We start from the raw sequence: 20,157 nt of genomic DNA on the forward strand, positions 1-20,157 counted from the left end.
CATGTAAAAAATTTGAATTCCACTATATTATGCAGGAATATTTTTCGGATTTTGATCAGTGTTTTCATTTAGATTTATCTTTACATGAAAAGTGGCTAAATTTCGATTACTTGCTTCTTGCCTTATCTTACTTAGTAAAGCAACTATTTTTCAATTACCACTTGTAAATATGACTATTTTTGAATTTCTCCCTTAATTATATAGAAAGAGCTTAATTCTCAGTAAACTCAGAATCCGTTATAACCCGAGGCCTGATCCCTTCTAAAGATTTGCTAAGAACAACTTTTCCTTTTTTATCTTAGACAAATTACTCGGTTATTTCCACATTGAATATGATATTTTATTCTTTTAGACTGAGAAAATTCTGTAGAATATTTTAATATTTTTTGAACTCTAAAACTACAATGATTTAGCATCTTTCAAAACCTGTAATTTGTTTTTCTTCTTTTTCAGGCAAATGGAAAACCAAGATGATAAAAGAAGCAAGAGTAACTTGTATTTTGATGTGCTATCAACTAATATCAAATGGTACACTCTGTGCGGATTTAGGCGCTGAAGGTTCACCCGAACCATCTTCGTCAAAATATTACACTATATATAAGACAAAATACAGTTTGTACATCTATATTTTATTTTTTAAATACAGCACTGCCCAAAATCATAGCTTAGTGGCTAAGGGGTTCAAAACCTCAATAAGGTTGTTGGTTCAATTCCCACTAACCACAATCTCTTTCAATGTTTTTTCTTTTTTTTTTTAACTTCCTTAGCAAAAATCTTACCTCCGACAATGATATGTATATCCTTTTAACAAACTTGTAGGTCGACCGATGAGCCCTGCAACTAAAGCGGTGTCCTCAAAGATACTAAAAAAAGGAAAAGTGAAGTATAGACGAAGAGAGAGCAACAAAGAGGAACAATGGTTAGGTTCGATTTTTCACCCGATGTTCTTGTCACAATCCAAAACCATGTGACCAACACTCGACACACTATCTGACCCGAGTGAACCAAACCATATGATGCACCCAAATCATATGCATGAAAATATTTAGCTGCGAAAACGCCTTGAAAATCATATACATTTTCAAATTAAATGCTAAAATATTTTTCAATTCAAAATCACACATGACGCCTTTTATCATAATAACAATGAGATTAAGTAAAATAAATATATATTTATGTATGTCGTGTACAACCCCGTTACTACAACCTTTCACAACTATCTATGAAGCATATATACCAAATAGTATAATTAAACATTTGGGCTAATACCTCACTAGCATAAGTTAAGAAAACAATATGATAGTTACCACGAAATATGAGTGGTGCCACGTATCATACCTTATCCTGGAACATGTAAAATAAGCGGGACCCTAAGTGTTGAGTACATCACATCGGTACTCAATAAGTGTCATAGGTTCTATCTAACTTAAGTTCTTGGAATAAACTTTATAAAAATAATGCACCAATATTTGATATAAAAAAATAAGAAATTTTATCAATCCATGATCCGTGTTATTTTAAATAAAAAGCAAGTGAAATGTAACTCATAATATAAACTTTTAAAATATTTATATCAACCCAAGATTTTGGATAAAATTATACAAAATCATTCCATTTGCTTTAAGTCGTTGAAATCACTTTCGGCTCCTTAGGCCTAAACATAAGAAAATCATCCTTATCTTTCATTGGGAGTACTATATCATCACGGACACAAGAAGGTCAACTAGGTTATGTACCTAGCGGCAAGTATCATATACCCTACTTGCTCAGGCCGTCTCATCGTAGTGCCATACGAATCGACTCATCCTTAGGCCTAAACATGGTTTGTTCTTGTCACGATCCAAAACCATGTGACCGACACTCGGCACACTATCTGACCCGAGCGAACCAAACCATATGATGCACCCAAATCATATGCATGAAAACTAATTTAACTGCGGAATCGCCTTGAAAATCATATATATTTTCAAATTAAATGCTAAAATATTTTTCAATTCAAAATCACACATTACGCCTTTCATGATAATAACAACGAGACTAAGTAGAATAAATATATTTTTATGTATGTCGTGTACAACCCCGTTACTACAATCTTTCACAACTATCTATGGAGCATCTATACCAAAGAATATAATTAAATATTTGGGCTAATACCCCACTAGCATAAGTTAAGAAAATAATATAATAGTTACCACGAAATAGGAGTGGTGCCACGTATCATACCTCATCCTGGAATATGTAAAATAAGCGGGGCCCTAAGTGCTGAGTACAGCACATCGATACTCAATAAGTGTCATAAGTTCTATCTAACTTAAGTTCTTGGAATAAACTTTATAAAAATAATGCACAAATATTTGATATAAAACAATAAGAAATTTTATCAATTCATGATCCATGTTATTTTAAATAAAAATCAAGTGAAATGTAACCCACAATATAAACTTTTAAAACATTTATATCAACCCAAAATTTTGGATAAAATTATACAAAATCATTCCATTTGCTATAAGTCATTGAAATCACTTTAGGCTCCTTAGGCCTAAATATAAGAAAATCATCCTTATCTTTCATTGGGAGTACTATATCATCACGGATATAAGAAGGTCAACTAGGTTATGTACCTAGCGGCAAGTATCATATACCCTACTTGCTCAGGTCGTCTCATCGTAGTGCCATACGAATCGACTCATCCTTAGGCCTAAACATGGTTTGTTCTTGTCACGATCCAAAACCATGTGACCGACACTCGGCACACTATCTGACCCGAGCGAACCAAACCATATGATGCACCCAAATCATATGCATGAAAACTAATTTAACTGCGGAAGCGCCTTGAAAATCATATGCATTTTCAAATTAAATGCTAAAATATTTTCCAACTCAAAATCACACATTACGCCTTTCATAATAATAACAACGAGACTAAGTAAAATAAATATATTTTTATGTATGTCGTGTACAACCTCGTTACTACAATCTTTCACAACTGTCTATGGAGCATCTATACCAAAGAATATAATTAAACATTTGTGCTAACACCCCACTAGCATAAGTTAAGAAAACAATATGATAGCTACCATGAAATAGGAGTGGTGCCACGTATCATACCTCATCCTGGAACATGTAAAATAAGCGGGGCCCTAAGTGCTGAGTACAGCACATCGATACTCAATAAGTGTCATAAGTTCTATCTAACTTAAGTTCTTGGAATAAACTTTATAAAACTAATGCACCAATATTTGATATAAAATAATAAGAAATTGTATCAATTCATGATCCATGTTATTTTAAATAAAAATCAAGTGAATGTAACCCACAATATAAACTTTTAAAACATTTATATCAACCCAAAATTTTGGATAAAATTATACAAAATCATTCCATTTGCTTTAAGTCGTTGAAATCACTTTCGGCTTCTTAGGCCTAAACATAAAAAAAATCATCCTTACCTTTCACTGGGAGTACTATATCATCACCGACATAAGAAGGTCAACTAGGTTATGTATCTAGCGGCAAGTATCATATACCCTACTTGTTCAGGTCGTCTCATCGTAGTGCCATACGAATCGACTCAGCCATGCTAATAATAGCACATAATAGTACCCTCTCAATGGAGAGCACTATGTCGTAGTCTATACCACAAATTGGCCATCTACGCCTACACCTACACGTGTAATTTTATGACGATGAACAAAATATATCCGAAGTCAATATCGGTGAACACAAGTAATTTCCAAAATATTTGATACTTAAAAAATTGATTCATAGTATAATAGCCTCAAAGGATATATTTTTATCAAATTATAGCATTAATAAAAAATCTAAACCATTTGAACAAAAATTAAATAAATAACTTTTTTACATGTTAAAGCCTTTAGCAATTTAACATCAATCTTTAAAAGATACAACAAATGTTATTCTACTCATCAATTTTCAAAAGAAATACATTCCATGAAAACTTATCTTTAGCACTCAAATATGTATACTCTTATCAATACGTAGGTTTTGATAAAAACTTATAACATTTACCTTGAGTATCATTTTGCCAACAAGATTCAAAATAAAATTTTATAAAACAACATGACACTACATATGCAACATAATATTTTAGTACATGGAAACATCCGTACTTGTTTGTTCCCACAAGCACGACAACACATTTGCAAACAACTTAAGCATTAACTCGAAACATGCTTTTAGAGAAAATCCCTCATCACCAAGATTACTATTCATCATCTCTCTTATTTTCTAAAAAGTACTATTCATGTCATAAACTAGAGTTTTATAATCCAATCTTTCAACAATTAAAACTTATAACAAAAGCTTCAAATACTTTTAACTACTCATAATAAAAGAGTTTGAAGCATTGGAATTACCTCTAGTAGATAAATCTTGACAAATCACAACTTTGGTAATTTTTTTGTTCTTGAGGATTTGATGATGAAATCTTGTATTTGGATGCAAGAATGATATTAGAACTCATGTATATTGAGTAAGGATCAATCCAAAATATCATTAACAATTTACCTTAGTTGGTTGGACTTAATTTGAGCTTAAAATCTCCTCTTCACCTCAAGAACCTTAACCCCCAATACTCAAAATACTCTCCCCCTCCCCCCTCCCCGAAAAATATCTATAGGTTTGGTTTTGTGTGTATTCATTTGGAACTTTAGTCTTTCATGTAATTTCCAACTTGACTTGGACTTAGGACTCTCCATCGCTTCTAATATGCCCCGTACACTTATTATCATATCCAATTAATATCCATCATATTAATAGTCCTCGCCTGCATACAAAATAATATAATTAGTATACATTAACTTTTTTAATAGCGGTCAAAATTTTTTGGGGTGCTATATTCTCCCCCACTTAAGAACATTCGTGATCGAATGTTTTACAAGTCACTTCTGAGCATAAAGTTACCATCATTTTTTTTTATCTCCGATCATAATGCATATGCACTTATGACTGTATATGGGTCTTATACTTTCTTTTCAAAATCTCAACTTACTTATGGCCCTCAAAATTCGGCTATTTTTATAAATTCTTAAAATTTTGGCAGAGTTTTCCCTCTAATTGGGACTATCCAAAAATTCCAACCTATCAAGAATAATCTCTCACATGGGTACCAACAATAACATATCTCAACAACCAATAATTTACAACATAATGTACCATCTTGACCTCACTAGGCCGTGCATATACCACAAGTGCATCAAATGTGAAACCTTTAAACTTTTAATTAGTGACATATATGAATACCATTTAATATCAATAATAGCTACTATACATAGCTCCTATATCACTATTATACATGCCTGCATTTTCTTTAGTCATGCATACGTCAAGTTGTACCTAAAAGTATCTTCAAATAAATCAAAAATCTCTCTGTGATTGGACTTCCTTATTAATTTTTTTCTTGAGATAAAGAATAACTGATTTTCATGCTCCGTTAATTTCTTAGCTTTATCAAGAAAATATCTCATAGCTCATGAGATCGAAGTTATATTGCCCACTTGATATCTGCAAAACTTGTTCATTCCAACTCGTAGTCTTGAATTATTTTTTTCATAAATAATACTTTCAAATAAATCTTTTGCCTTTCACGATTCTTGTTTCCATACATGATTTTTCCCACTTAAGATTCTTGGTATCCTATAATTGTTAAAATTATTTCTGGAATGTTCTCTTGTTCCTTCCAAAGACTAATAAGATATTTGTCCTAGATTATCCATCATATAACAATTAATACCCCGACTTTCACTCGTGACTTTAGAGTTACCGAAGATCCCAACTTGATAACTATTATTGCTTACCAGTTTGCTCTATGGAAAAAAAAATTCATCTCAGTTTCATCCATTTTACGATACTACTTTGCCATCCATTCTCGAATACCAGGGTTCAAGTTTTCATTTCTTAACTTTAACCAACTTCTTAACTCTATTGAGTTCCTTATGATGGTTCTCTAACAAAAACTTGAGATTTTATCTATTTTTGGGTACACCATAGATATACTACCATAGCCTGTAAGCTTACAACACTCGCGTATCAATGCTATCACGATGACACTTACACCTTTTAATATTAGAGCTCTTTCTTAAACCCAAGATTTTTACTTGCATACTTCATTTTGGTATACATAAGTCATATTACAATTTAAGAATATGCATTGCATTATCCCTTTTTGTTTATTATGTACGAGGTGTGCACATATTAAAAGTACTCCCTTATTCTATAAAATTCCATGTATAATTCAAAGTACTCCCTTGTTTTTCGCCAACACTTGAATTTAATTCAAATCACATATGCCTCTAAGTTGTAAGAATACATTTGAGTTTCCCATTAAATAAGTGAATAACCAGACATAATTTTTTAATATTCCTGATGTAAAACATCATGATTGTTGCTTGTAATGAGTATTTGATTCCCTACAAACACTTTATGGTAACTGTACTCATTTCATCATGAAGTTACCGAAGTTTTTTTCTTCATCTTGACTCGTAAATAAGAAATCTTATTTCCAAAACCATCACCTTTAAGGTGAGATCTTAATGTTCTGATGCTCTCCCACTTAAGAGTAAACCCACTTCAAACTCTTACCTGTCACTCGAAGTCTTTATTAAACTGTCATCTCACAGGAAACTTTCCATTGATCATCTACATGTCCACCCACTACTATAGGATCCTTATTCCACGACTAGAAATCTTTATTTTACTTCTTCAATATTTCATCGTACCTTGAATTTTATTTCATCATTACGCTGATATGCTCATTATTCTGACAATAGGATAGATTGGTTATACTCATAGGAACTTTCTTTGTTCATTTTCGTATCCAAGTATCACGTCGCTACTAGGTGCAACATATGTTGCTAATTAAGTGTCTTTATTTCCCGCCCTTACAACATCATTATAGTTAGCACTTCACTCTTTCATGTTCACTCTACCGTTGAAATTTCTTCTAACATTTCACCCTTCAATCCATGCTCTAATACAATTCTAGCAAGTACGACTACCTTGCGCCTCTCATCTCATGCTTAAATAAGTTGAACACGTGTGAATCTCTTAGGCCAAATCCACATATCATTGTATAACTTTTCACAACATATACCATCTTCACAATGCTAAATGTAAGAAATATGCAATCTATCTTTATGCCAACATCATATTCTCAAGCTGATTCCGTAGTATATTTCTCTGAAATTATATTTGTTGCTATTAAGTCCTTTCATAAAATTTTATTTTGATGGTATCCCACTGAGTAGGCTAATAATTATGATAAAGATGTCATGCATGTAGGGTCTTATCACCTCATATCTTCATCATAATGCGAACTGTTTTGGCCATAGCTACTACCACATATTTACATCGACATGTTTCATATAAAAAATATATACTTGCATGTTTTTCCATTCTTCATGGTATCATTGACCTCGTCCATACATATCATGTTAGAAATTTGTGACACGGTATCATGTAGCCTTTGAATTCTTGTAACCTCTCAATCTCCAAATCCGTACCATAACCGTTTTCAATTTTTTTTTAGCCTTACGTCGTACACATTATATGTATAACTTTCCAACAACTTTAACTTAGCCCATGAATCATTTTAAAATTTATTCTTCTTAAATCATAAGGATCCGTTCACTCACAAGTTAACTGATCTTTCAATATTGGCCACATATAGAGTTTCTTTGAGATCATTCTTGGAAATTCTCAATTTCTCATCATTTCAACAGAATTAAATAAGACATACCTCGACTAGAAAACTCAAGATTATCATTCCACGTAATTTTTTTCCTTCTCTAACAACCTATATTGCTTCTTATAACCGCCAAGATTACGCCTTTTGTGTATCTCATGCCTTAATATTTTCACGCTTACTCATTTAAGTCCACATACTTTATCCTCGCATACCTTGGTATGCATCATTAGAGATTGACTTTTATTTGTTTTACATTTAGACTTTTATTTGTTTTACATTTATCATCTCGAGGAACTCAAGGTTGTCATGCCCATCTTTTACATATAGCATACTTCGTCTATCCTCAACTCGTACTTACATGTGGCACTTTATTTCTTGTGTGTCACTTCTATTACGTATGACACAATCATGCCGATAACCCATCATGCTTAGGGGAAACCCGATCTCTAGTATAATTAAGGATCATCTCTCTCGTCTTGTAACATTCCCTTTTCGGATGATCAAGAAAGTCTTTTTCTTTTTCTTTTGGGAATGTGTCTTTGGTCATTATTGACATTGTCTTAACTATGCCATACTTCTTATGAGTCATACTATGTTTACCACAAACTTGATTGATTCACATTCACTTATCAATTAGATCCATATCACCTCTCTATATATCTTGTCATGATAATTCAAGATGCAACATCTTCATTTACAATATTTTTTTGTACCTTTGTTAAATTCGTTAATGGTGATTATCATAGTAAACGGTCGTTCCAACATATTGACCAACAATATTGAATTGAAATCTAGGGTCTACCATAGGTGCTTTTATTCACATCCTTTAGTAAAATTATTTATAAGTCATGTCACCATCCTGACAATACTAGTTGACATCATCACCTTATTTCCTTCCATGATTTCTCAGTATTCGATTGATAATTCTTATTCACCAAAGTCATACGTGTTTGACTATATCAGTCCCAATATATTCTCAACTTATCTTTTAATTTTGAACAAATCTGACACTTTCTAGCTATTAGCTCAAACATCTTGTCTTATAACTTGAACCTTGAGCTTTATTCTCGTCATTTCTATATCTTCCACAACAGATAATCAATACGATTGAGAATACATACTCTCACTTCAGGCACAATCGCACGATCTAGAGTAAGATGAAAGTGAAACCCCCTATATGTCATTTTAGCCTCCCCGAGCCTCCCAGATATAAGTGTGGTCGGCAACACACTGATAAGAGGAACTCTATTTGACACAGCTCCATAGACTTTCTAGGACTACCCGACCAGAGTGAACCAAACCATATGATGTACCCAAATCATATGCATGGAAACCAATTTAATTGCGGAAGTTCCTTGAAAATCATATACATTATCAAATTAAATGATAAAATATTTTCTAATTCGAAATCACACATGATGCCTTTCACGATAATAATAATGAGACTAAGTAAAATAAATATATTTTCATGTATGTCGCGTACAACCCCGTTACTATAACGTTTCACAACTATCTATGGAGTCTCTATACCAATGAATAGAATTAAACACTTGGGCTAATACCCCACCAGCATAAATTAAGAAAAAAACATGATAGCTACCACGAAATATGAGTGATGCTTTACCATATACCTCAGAAAAAGAGTCATCATATCCCTGACCGCATGCCACGTATCATACCTTATCCTGAAACATGTAGAGTAAGCGGGGCCCTGGAGGGAGGGGGGCTAAGGACTGAGTATACCACATCAATACTCAATAAGTGTCATACACTCTCTCTAACTTAAGTTCTTGGGACAAACTTTATAAAAATAATGCACCAACATTTGATATAAAATGAAAAGAAATTTATCTATTCATGATCCTTGTCATTTTAAATAAAATCCAAGTGAAATATAACCCGCAATATAAACTTTTAAAATATTATATCAACCCATGGTTTTGGATAAAATCATACAAAATCATTCTATTTGCTTTAAGTCATTGAAATTAATTTCGGCTCCTTAGGCCTAAACATAAGAAAATCCTCCTCACCATTCACTGGGAGTACTATACCATCACCGACATAAGAAGGCCAACTAGATTATGTACCTAGAGGCAAGTATCATATACCCTACTTGCTCTGGTTGTATCATCATAGTGTCGTACGAATCGACTCAACCATGCTAATAATAGTACAAAATAGTACTCTCTCGATGGAAAGCACTGTGTCGTAGTCTATACCACAAAGTGATTATCTAAGCCTACACTGACACGTGTAGTTTCATGACGACGAACATAATATATCTAAAGTCAATCTCGGTGAACACAAGTAATTCCAAAAATATTTGATACTTCAAAAATAGATTCATAGCATAGTAGCCTCGAAGGATCTATTTTTTCAATTTATAACATTAATAAAAAAAATCTAAAGCATTTGAACAAAAATTAAATAAACAACCTTTTACATGTTAAAGCCTTTAGCAATTTAACATCAATCTTTAAAAGATACCACAAGTGCTATTTTGCTCATCAATTTCCAAAAGAAATATTTTTCATGAAAACTTATCTTTAGCATTCAAATATGTATACTCTTATCAATACGTATGATTTGATAAAAATTTATAACATTTATCTTGAGTTTATTTTGCCAACAAGATTCAAAACAAAATTTTATAAAACAACACGACACTACATATGCAACATAATATTTTAGTACATGGAGACATCCGTACTTGTTTGTCCCCACAAGCACGATAACACATTTGCAAACAACTTAAGCATTAACTCGAAACATGCTTTTAGAGAAAATCTCTCAAGAAGAGTAAGTATTAATCAACTTACTTTGCTTTCGCTTTATTAACATTCACAAGCTTTCAATCATCTTCCATCGTTCCAATATTGATTAAAATGCTCAAACATCACCAACCAGCAGATATCTACAATTAGATATCTTAATTACATCAAAATATGACTTAAAATATTTATCAATGTCCATTTATGGCTCATAAGTTGGCTACAAGCCTCCAATAACTCAAATCGACGAATAGAGTCACATGCTAGTCCATTCAACTTCATTCTTATATTTTAATACCATTCGAAGTCATTAATGATACTATATCAATTGTTCAATGCCATCAAGTTACTATTCATCGTCTTCCATAATTAACACTTGCAAAATATACAATTCGGGTAATTACTAGTTGATCACTTCCAACTTTTGCTAACAAATAATTCCATAGGTTCGTTGTATTCATCAATTTCATCGCCAAGATTACTATTCATCGCCTCTCTTATTTTCAAAAAAAATACTATTCATGCCATGAACTAGAGTTTTATAATCCAATCTTTCAACCATTAAAACTTGTAACAAAAGCTTCAAATACATCTAAATACTCATAATAAACGAGTTTGAAGCATTGGAATTAACTCTAGTAGATCATTCTTGACAAATCACAACTTTTGTAATTTTTGTGTTCTTAAGGATTTGATGATGAAATTTAGTATTTGGATACAAGAATGACATTACAACTCATGTATATTGAGTAAGAATCAACCCAAAATATTATTAACAACTTACCCTAGTTGGTTGGACTGATTTGAGCTTAAAATCGCCTCTTCACCTCAAAAACCCTAACCCTCAATACTCAAAATACTCCCCCCCCTCGATTTTTTACTTATAAGCCCAAATTTCTGGGTTTCGGACGCTACTCCGGATGCTTCGCATCCGTAGTTTACTCCTCCTCCAAGCTCGGATGCGGACCCGGACGCTATGGCAGTACTTCACTGCCAATCTTTGGTAATTTGATCATAACTTCTTGCAAGATTGTCCAAATGACGAACCGTTTGAAGCGTTAGAAACTAGACTCGAAGATCTTTCATTTGATAGGCTGTGTGTGTGTGTGTGTGTGTGTGTGTGTGTGTGTGTATATATATATATATATATATATATATATATATATATATATATATATGATCATTCAAAGTTAGGTCTTGCGCGTACTCATTTGGAAGTTTAGTATATCATGTAATTTCCAACTTGACTTGGACTTAGGGCTCTCACATCATTTATAATATGTCTCGTACACTTATTATCATATCCAATTAATATCCATCATATTAATAGTCCTCGTCTGCACACAAAATAATGTAATTAGCACACATCAACTTTCCTAATATCGCTTAAGCACTTCGAATATTTCCGGGTGTGCTACAATTCTGTATTCGCTTTGAAATTCCATCTAATTTAGGTTCACGCAGTGTAAGGTCTATTAAAAGAGGAATCTAGCATTCTCTACCAAAAATAAATTATTTCCATAATTCGAACCCAAGACTTTGATTAAAGGTGAAGGGATCATATATCAACGGCGTAACCACACTATGCCAAGGGTGGTCAACCAAACATCCTTCACTGAAAAAATATACTGCTTATATAAGTCAAATACTATTTTATATTATTATATATTATACTTTGAACACTTTTAATATAGTAGAGTGAGACAGTTCAGTGGTTTAGGATATTAAAAGTAATAGATTGCTCACGCGTTTAAAGTTATCTACCCATTTTATTTGTCAAAACTAAATGAATACCATCGTGTGTAGTGTATTTGACGCAAATAATTTATACCATTCGTTGATAAAATATTTTTTGATTTATTTAAAATTTGAACACTTTTACCAGATTTTTTATCTACGCCACTGGCATCATATATCTATTCTATTACAGCTCTTCATAGTAGAACAGTGCCTAGGTGATTGTCGGTCCAATTAAAATCACGAACATCCAACATTTCAAATGTATTTCAATTTGTTCCACTTCTTTTTTAGGTAAATGGAAATTCACTTTGAGAAAAGTGGAGCTCACCAATTATTGTTATCAAGCCAAGCACTCACATCAAGCATATAGATAGTGATATATTTTTGTTTTTATATACCTTTCTATTACATGATAGCCAAATACATGATTTTATGTTTTTATATACCTTTCTATTACATACTCATGATTATTGTATATATTTTTGTTTCACTTGGCTATTTCTGAAGAATAATAGTTAAAGGACATGATACTACCATCTGGATCAAAAAAACCTACATGCTGATGCTTGCCCTTTCTTCCTCGTCCAGTGACGGATTTGCTCCCTCTCAAAATTAGCAAATTTCACATCTACAATATATTCTATTCATTTGATACCACAATCGCTAAACACTTTCGGTGGAGGAGTAGAAACGTTGGTCCCCTTCGGTCAACTTGTTTGTACCAAGTCAAATATCATGCGTAGTGATTGAGGAAAGATTTTCACTAGGGTTCAAAAAAGAAAAAGATAATTTTTTTTAAAAAAGATCATGGATCATGGAAGTAGTCACTAATGCTTGCATTAGGTTAGGCTGTCTACATCACACCTATTTGGGTGCGGCCCTTCCCGATAGAGGCGGATCTAGGATTTAAACCTTATGGGTTCCAGTATTTGGGCAAAAGTGATACTTTAAGCAAGTGAAAAAGTTTTTTAATGTTGGCGGGTCATTTTTTAAAAGAAAAAGAGAAACAAAAAGTGCCTATGGGTGCTGTTTGGTGAAAAAAAAATAAAAGTGACATTAAGAAGTGTTCAAAGAATTCGAACCCCGCCAAATATTCAAGAACGTAGCTTAGACTAGTTCCTTCATTTGCCACTGGACCAACACCTGATTTTGCTTATGGGTTCCAAACTAAAAATACTTATATATTTATTAAATTTATCAATATAAATACAAGGCTCGGGTAAAAGTTACTAGGTTCCCGGGAACCCACACCCGACACAATGGATTCTCCCCTACTTTTCGAAACTCTGCGTGAACGCGAGATGCCTTGTGCACAAGGCTACTCTTTTACTATGAAAAATGAGAATTGAACTAGCGACCTTACAAATATTTTGAACCCCCTTGACCACATTGAGCTATGCTTTTGGACTGTGTCAAGGGATTCAAAATATAATGCTCTCCCATTTTAATTCATGTGAACCTATTTTCTTTTTAGTTTGTGCCAAAAAGAATGATCCCTTTTCATATTTGGAAATAATTTACCTTTATGTAATGATTTATAGTCACACAAAATATATGTGCCTTATTTTATATCACAAGTTCAAAAGTCTTTTTTTTTTCTTAGACTCCGTGCTCAGTCAAATAAGTTCATATAAGTTAAAACGGAGAAAGTATATAGATGCACAAAATAGACTTTCCTTATATATACAATGTAATTTTTTGCAGAATTCCTCCGGCCCCTTTAATCCGCCATGATCATACGTTCACTTCGTTTTTCGAAATCTAATATCGAGAAATCGTTACTATATAAGTATGTATACATTTTATTCTCCAGTTTTCTTTCCAGTGGCCAATGGACAACCGACAAACTGCTAACTGCCAATTCAAAACGCATGACTTATCTGTAAAAAGATGCCATGGATTTTATGCATTCAAAAACGACGTCGTTATTTTGACTCAAACAGCCTAACGGTAAAAATGCTGGCGGGATTTTTGGTCAATTACTTTAAACCTTTTCTTCATTCCCATTCCCATGTGACCGTGTCACCGAGTAACGCACGTTTGGTATTTCTTTTTATTTTTCGAGATTTTTAATTAAGAGAAATTTAATTAACATTGTATTTATAATATTTTCATCAGTTAGATATGAGAAAATGAATTGATCAAATATGACTTAGCTTTTAAAGTTTGATCAAATAAATCCGCTAAACAAATTGAGATGAGAGTACATAGTTAACAACATTGAAGAGATTTGTTAGAACATGCGCAGCGGAAGCAATCATACAATTCAAACATAAAATACATGTAATCTAGACAATGATATAATTACGAGATTAGAAATCACTAACCTTTTGAAAACGTTACACATGTCCTCTTCAGAGTAAGAATCCAGGGCTGCAGTTTTCTGCTATGGTCCTAGTAAGACCTTGGACGAAATTGCTTTGAGTGGGCAAGAACAATATAATTCAAAAAGAAAAAAAGTTATTGGGTGAAAAATGTCATCCTTATGTATACTCGTTTTTCACCAAAGAGGGCTCCAAAAAACGTGTAGGATTCTACGCACTCTAACTCTACAGGATGATTTTTCTCCCAAGTTTCTTTTTACCCAAGTCAGTCCAGGTTTTTACTAGGTATAGCAGAGACCACAGAAATAGTAAGAGGCTACCAATTATAGCATTTATTCGAAAATTTGGATGAATTAATTCCTACTATAATTAATTGCAGTTTATTCTACTAAAAAAGTGCAATTGAACTCCTCAATATGAATTTCGAAAATTCACTAACACTTATTTTAACTCCTCATGTTAAGATCACAAATACCAATTAATTAAATTAAATCACTGACAAAATAATTTAATCAACTAATTAAATCCTCTATAATTACGTTTAAACTATTTCATGTGACGGATATAAAATCCACCGCCCGGGTTTTCACATAAAAACTTATAAGCTTACATAAAAGGGTATCATCAAACTCAAAACCGAGTCATGGATTCTATCAACCAATTATTATTTCACAAATATTATTCGTTATTGTCCAATCTATTAGGCATACACTAACTCTGAATAGAGTTATGATAACGACACGGTCGGGAATCCAAACTAGAGTAAGAATTTGAAAAGTAAATGCGGAAGCAATAACAATAAGAAATTGAGCAACTAGAACTAAATGGCAGAAAATAAAGGATATGAAAAAATTCAAGGAAAGAATTCCAAGAACTTCCAAGAACGCAAGTTCTATAGCCTTGACAAGATCAAAGCAACAACGTCTTGATTTATTGAAGAAATCAAACGCCTTTACTTAAAAGCAAATCAAAACAATAGATTCGGATCTTGACCGCTTTACGAGTAACTTGAGACAACAATTAATAACTAGTATTAATCACCTTCTAAGAATACCACAAAGGAATCAAAGATATCACAATAGAGAAGTAATCTTACTACCTTGAACTATGAACTAGTAAAGGTTGAAAGATAAATCTCAAAGCACAAGTAACAAAAGTTCAAAAGAACTCTCAAAGTATGATATACTTAATCAATAATGAAGTGTCTCAATGAATGAGAAGAACTCCTTATTTATAGGAGTACTAAGGCATAAAAAGTCATTACAATTAGGTAGGGGGCTGCTAAGGGGTAACAAAGTCATCAAAATTAAGTAGGGTGGTTGCTAAGAAATAAGAAAAGTCACAAAATTAGGTAGGGGCGGCCAAATCCCTTTGGGGCAGATTTGGGCCTTAAAACTACTAGTTTGGGTCATTGGTTTGGACTCCAATTGGGCTCCATTTCAAACACCCCCATTTGGACCTCTTTTAAGCTCATTTTGGGCTCTTCTGGGTGCCCTTTCGCTAGATTTAAAGGGCCGAGTTCGGGACTCAATCTTCCTCCTCTTGGACTTCAATTTGGATCACCAAATAATTGTAAAACTTGTATAATTTATCTCCTTTGGTTTTGAGCCCGTCCTCCATAATTAAAAGCTTCTTTAATTGCACTTGAAGTCTAATGGCCTTATTTTGCAACTCTTTAGCTTGACATATTGTTAAAGGCCATCTTTGAGATTCCAAAGCTTCATCCTTGTCCTTGAATAGAGTTGAGCTTCCTAGGATGCTATCATTCCCCTCTTCTTGAAGAAAATTCGTCCTCGAATTTCGACCTTGAGAAAAAGAAAACACGCCCTTGTAAATGTCATCCACTAATCTGAAAAACTAATAGGAATAAAATAAGATAGTAACCATGTGTCCATTTAACCCAATTAATCCTAATAGGTGTAAATAAAGCATATGGATATCATCATCCCAACAAAATTTATGCCTACCTAGATCAATACAATAAAAACCTCTTGTAGATGCGCCATGCAATGGAACTTGCAATTCGATCTTGTTGGTAAGGTAGTCCATAGGTATACATGACAAAGAAATTATAAAAGATTGACCACACATCCATTTAATATAAGTATCTCTACCACATATATCAAAGAAGATACTTTCATGATATAGCCAACTATCTACAATTACAAATCTCATGGATTCCTCTACATGAAAGAGTATTTGATCACAAGTGTTACAACAATTATGCATATCATCTTTACTAGTAACAAATACTTTTACAAGCTCACAATGAACATGACTTGAAGAATGACTCCCCATCACACAACAAAAATCACATTCTGGCAATTTATCACATGAAAACTCATTATCCACTTGAATAAGAGAAGAAGAAATATTTAACTCATTCACAAGCCTCTTCTCATAAATTTCATGCCTCTTTCCACCAAGTTGGAATACATAATCATCTATGTCAAACATAATTTCAAAAGGAAGCAAATTACTCTTGCACTTTAACTTAGATATTACAGTTAATGACTTAATATGCATCAAAATATCATCATCCACAAAAATTATAAAGTCACCAACATAAGAAATAAGAGTATAATTTATTACCTCCAAAAATACCTTAGGTGTTCTGGAAAGACCAAGAATGCAAATAAACCAATTATACATACCATACTTGGACTTATTTACCAATGGAACATCATCACCTTGTATTCTTTTATGCAATGGTTCCAACTTAGCAATGCTTTTAGGAAACTCCATGTCATAACACTGTAAATAAGAATGAAAATAGTCAAAAGGTTCAATAACAAAGAATTTAACCAAACTTTTATCTTCCACCATCCAACAAGAATAGATATCGCCAAATTCATGTTGGAATCCAATTGGATCTTTTGCCACCATCTCCTGCGCCTCACCACCCATTTCAATAGGTATTTCAACACGTGATTGCACAAAATCAAAAGAACTAAAATAAGAAAGAGTTAATGGGTTAGGAAGTAAAGAAACTTTTTTCTTGCTTACACTCTCTTTGGCTTTTATCACAAGACTAACGTTTTCCTCACCCTTAGCCTCTTTTCTATCACTAAAGAGTTTTTCTTTGCTTTTACTCAATCCCTCTTGCTTTTCTCTCTCTAACTCACAGACTTTGTTCATCTCATTACCTTCTCTCTTTTCTTTTCTTTCAATATCACTCTTTACCTCACTTGATATCCCACTCTTTTCACTCAAGACAACCTCTCCTTTTTCCTCTCTTGGAATGTCAACATGCACTCCCTTACTCCTCTCATTCTTTTCTCTCTCATATTTTTTTATATTCTCTTTAACAATCTTTTCATCTTCACAAATTTGTGAGGGAGTCAAAGGCCCAAGAATGAGTTTCTTCCCATTAATCTCAAAAGAGTATCTATTTTTTTCAATACTATATGAGGCACTTCTATAGACATACCATGGCCATCCCAACAAGATATGAAAACTATTCATCGGAATGACATCACACCAAATCACATCCTCATACCTTCCAATAGAGAATGGCAAGAACACTCTTTTATCTACTTTTACCCCTTTCAACATGTAGGGTTCAATATGTTATACTGTAAGTTCGACTTTTCAAGTTGTTGAGTCATAACTTTCCTCCTTCTACTGTAGCTACTTGTTTGAGACATCTTGACATAGATTAAGGAAAATATGTATCTCTCAAATTTGGCTTTTTTCCTATAATGCTCTCACCTCTCTTGCCTTTTTTTCCTCTCGAAATAACCTTTGAACAAAATACTTTATAGATTTATGGTTAAACCCAACTCATATAAAGTTCTTAGTAGTAAAATATAGATTTTTGGGGAACAAATGAAAGAAGAACCGAATCCTAGAACTATTAGGCTCGGTTGAAACAAGACACGAACAAAAAGGAATTGATTATATATTTAGATTAGAAAGAGTAAGAGAAATTAAATTTTTGTCTTATCTTTAAAATCTGGGATCCCCTCTTCTTGTTTCCTTTGATAGTTTTTGAAAACAAATTAGATACAAAAGAAAGTTCCTGGAGAGCAAGCAATTTTTTTTTAAAATTGATTTTCGTTTTTTTTTTGTTTTTCTTTTTAACTTATTTTTTTTTGCTCTTAGTATTCAAGAAATTCCCAGAATTATCAATAACGAAACCTTGATAGAACCGCTCTGATACCACTTGATAACGACAAGGTCGGGAATCCAAACTAGAGTAAGAATTTAAAAAGTAAATGCGGAAGCAATAACAATAAGGAATTGAGCAACTAAAACTAAATGGCAGAAAATAAAGGATATGGGAAAATTCAAGGAAAGAATTCCAAGAACTTCCAAGAACGCAAGTTCTATAGCCTTGACAAGATCAAAGCAACAACGTCTTGATTTATTGAAGAAATCAAATGCCTTTACTTAAAAGCAAATCAAAACAATAGATTCGGATCTTGACGCTTTACGAGTAACTTGATACAACAATTAATAACTAGTATTAATCGCCTTCTAAGAATACCACAAAGGAATCAAAGATATCACAATAGAGAAGTAATCTTACTACCTTGAACTATGAACTAGTAAAGGTTGAAAGATAAATCTCAAAGCACAAGTAACAAAGGTTCAAAAGAACTCTCAAAGTATGATATACTTAATCAATAATGAAGTGTCTCAATGAATGAGAAGAACTCCTTATTTATAGGAGTACTAAGACATAAAAAGTCATTACAATTAGGTAGGGGGCTGCTAAGGGGTAACAAAGTCATCAAAATTAAGTAGGGTGGTTGCTAAGAAATAAGAAAAGTCACAAAATTAGGTAGGGGCGGCCAAATCCCTTTGGGGCAGATTTTGGCCTTAAAACTACTAGTTTGGGTCATTGGTTTGGACTCCAATTGGGCTCCATTTCAAACACCCCCATTTAGACCTCTTTTAAGCTCATTTTGGGCTCTTCTGGGTGCCCTTTCGCTAGATTTCAAGGGCCGAGTTCGGGACTCAATCTTCCTCCTCTTGGACTTCAATTTGGACCACCAAATAATTGTAAAACTTGTATAATTTATTTCCTTTGGTTTTGAGCTCGTCTTCCATAATTAAAAGCTTCTTTAATTGCACTTGAAGTTTAATGGCCTTATTTTGCAACTCTTTAACTTGACATATTGTTAAAGGCCATCTTTGAGATTCCAAAGCTTCATTCTTGTCCTTGAATAGAGTTGAGCTTCCTAGGATGCTATCAAGTTGTACCTTTTGATAAATCAAAACGATAAACAAATCACATTGATCATAATAATTATATCAATATTAGGAGTATAAGCTCATTTAATGAATTAGAAAAAATATTTTATATAAAAATATTATATATATATTCAGTACAAAAATATATTTTCTCTACTTGGTCCGTTCAATATACACTAAGTATACTAGCACAAGAAGTCGGAGTAAAACTACTCCCATAATCAAGGCAAATTATACTATATTCTTGTGCTACAATCAACAAGATATTTTACCCAATAACATCTTCGATTGTGAACATAATTTATTAATTATGAGAACTGACAATTTAATCTTCTGTGCATGAGCTAAGACTCCATATACTAAATTGTCTACTACATAACTAAATGATACACATGTAACAAATGATCTATTTAAA

This window comes from Nicotiana tabacum, chromosome 13, assembly GCF_000715075.1.
Source record: "Nicotiana tabacum cultivar K326 chromosome 13, ASM71507v2, whole genome shotgun sequence".
Taxonomy (NCBI): Eukaryota; Viridiplantae; Streptophyta; class Magnoliopsida; order Solanales; family Solanaceae; genus Nicotiana; species Nicotiana tabacum.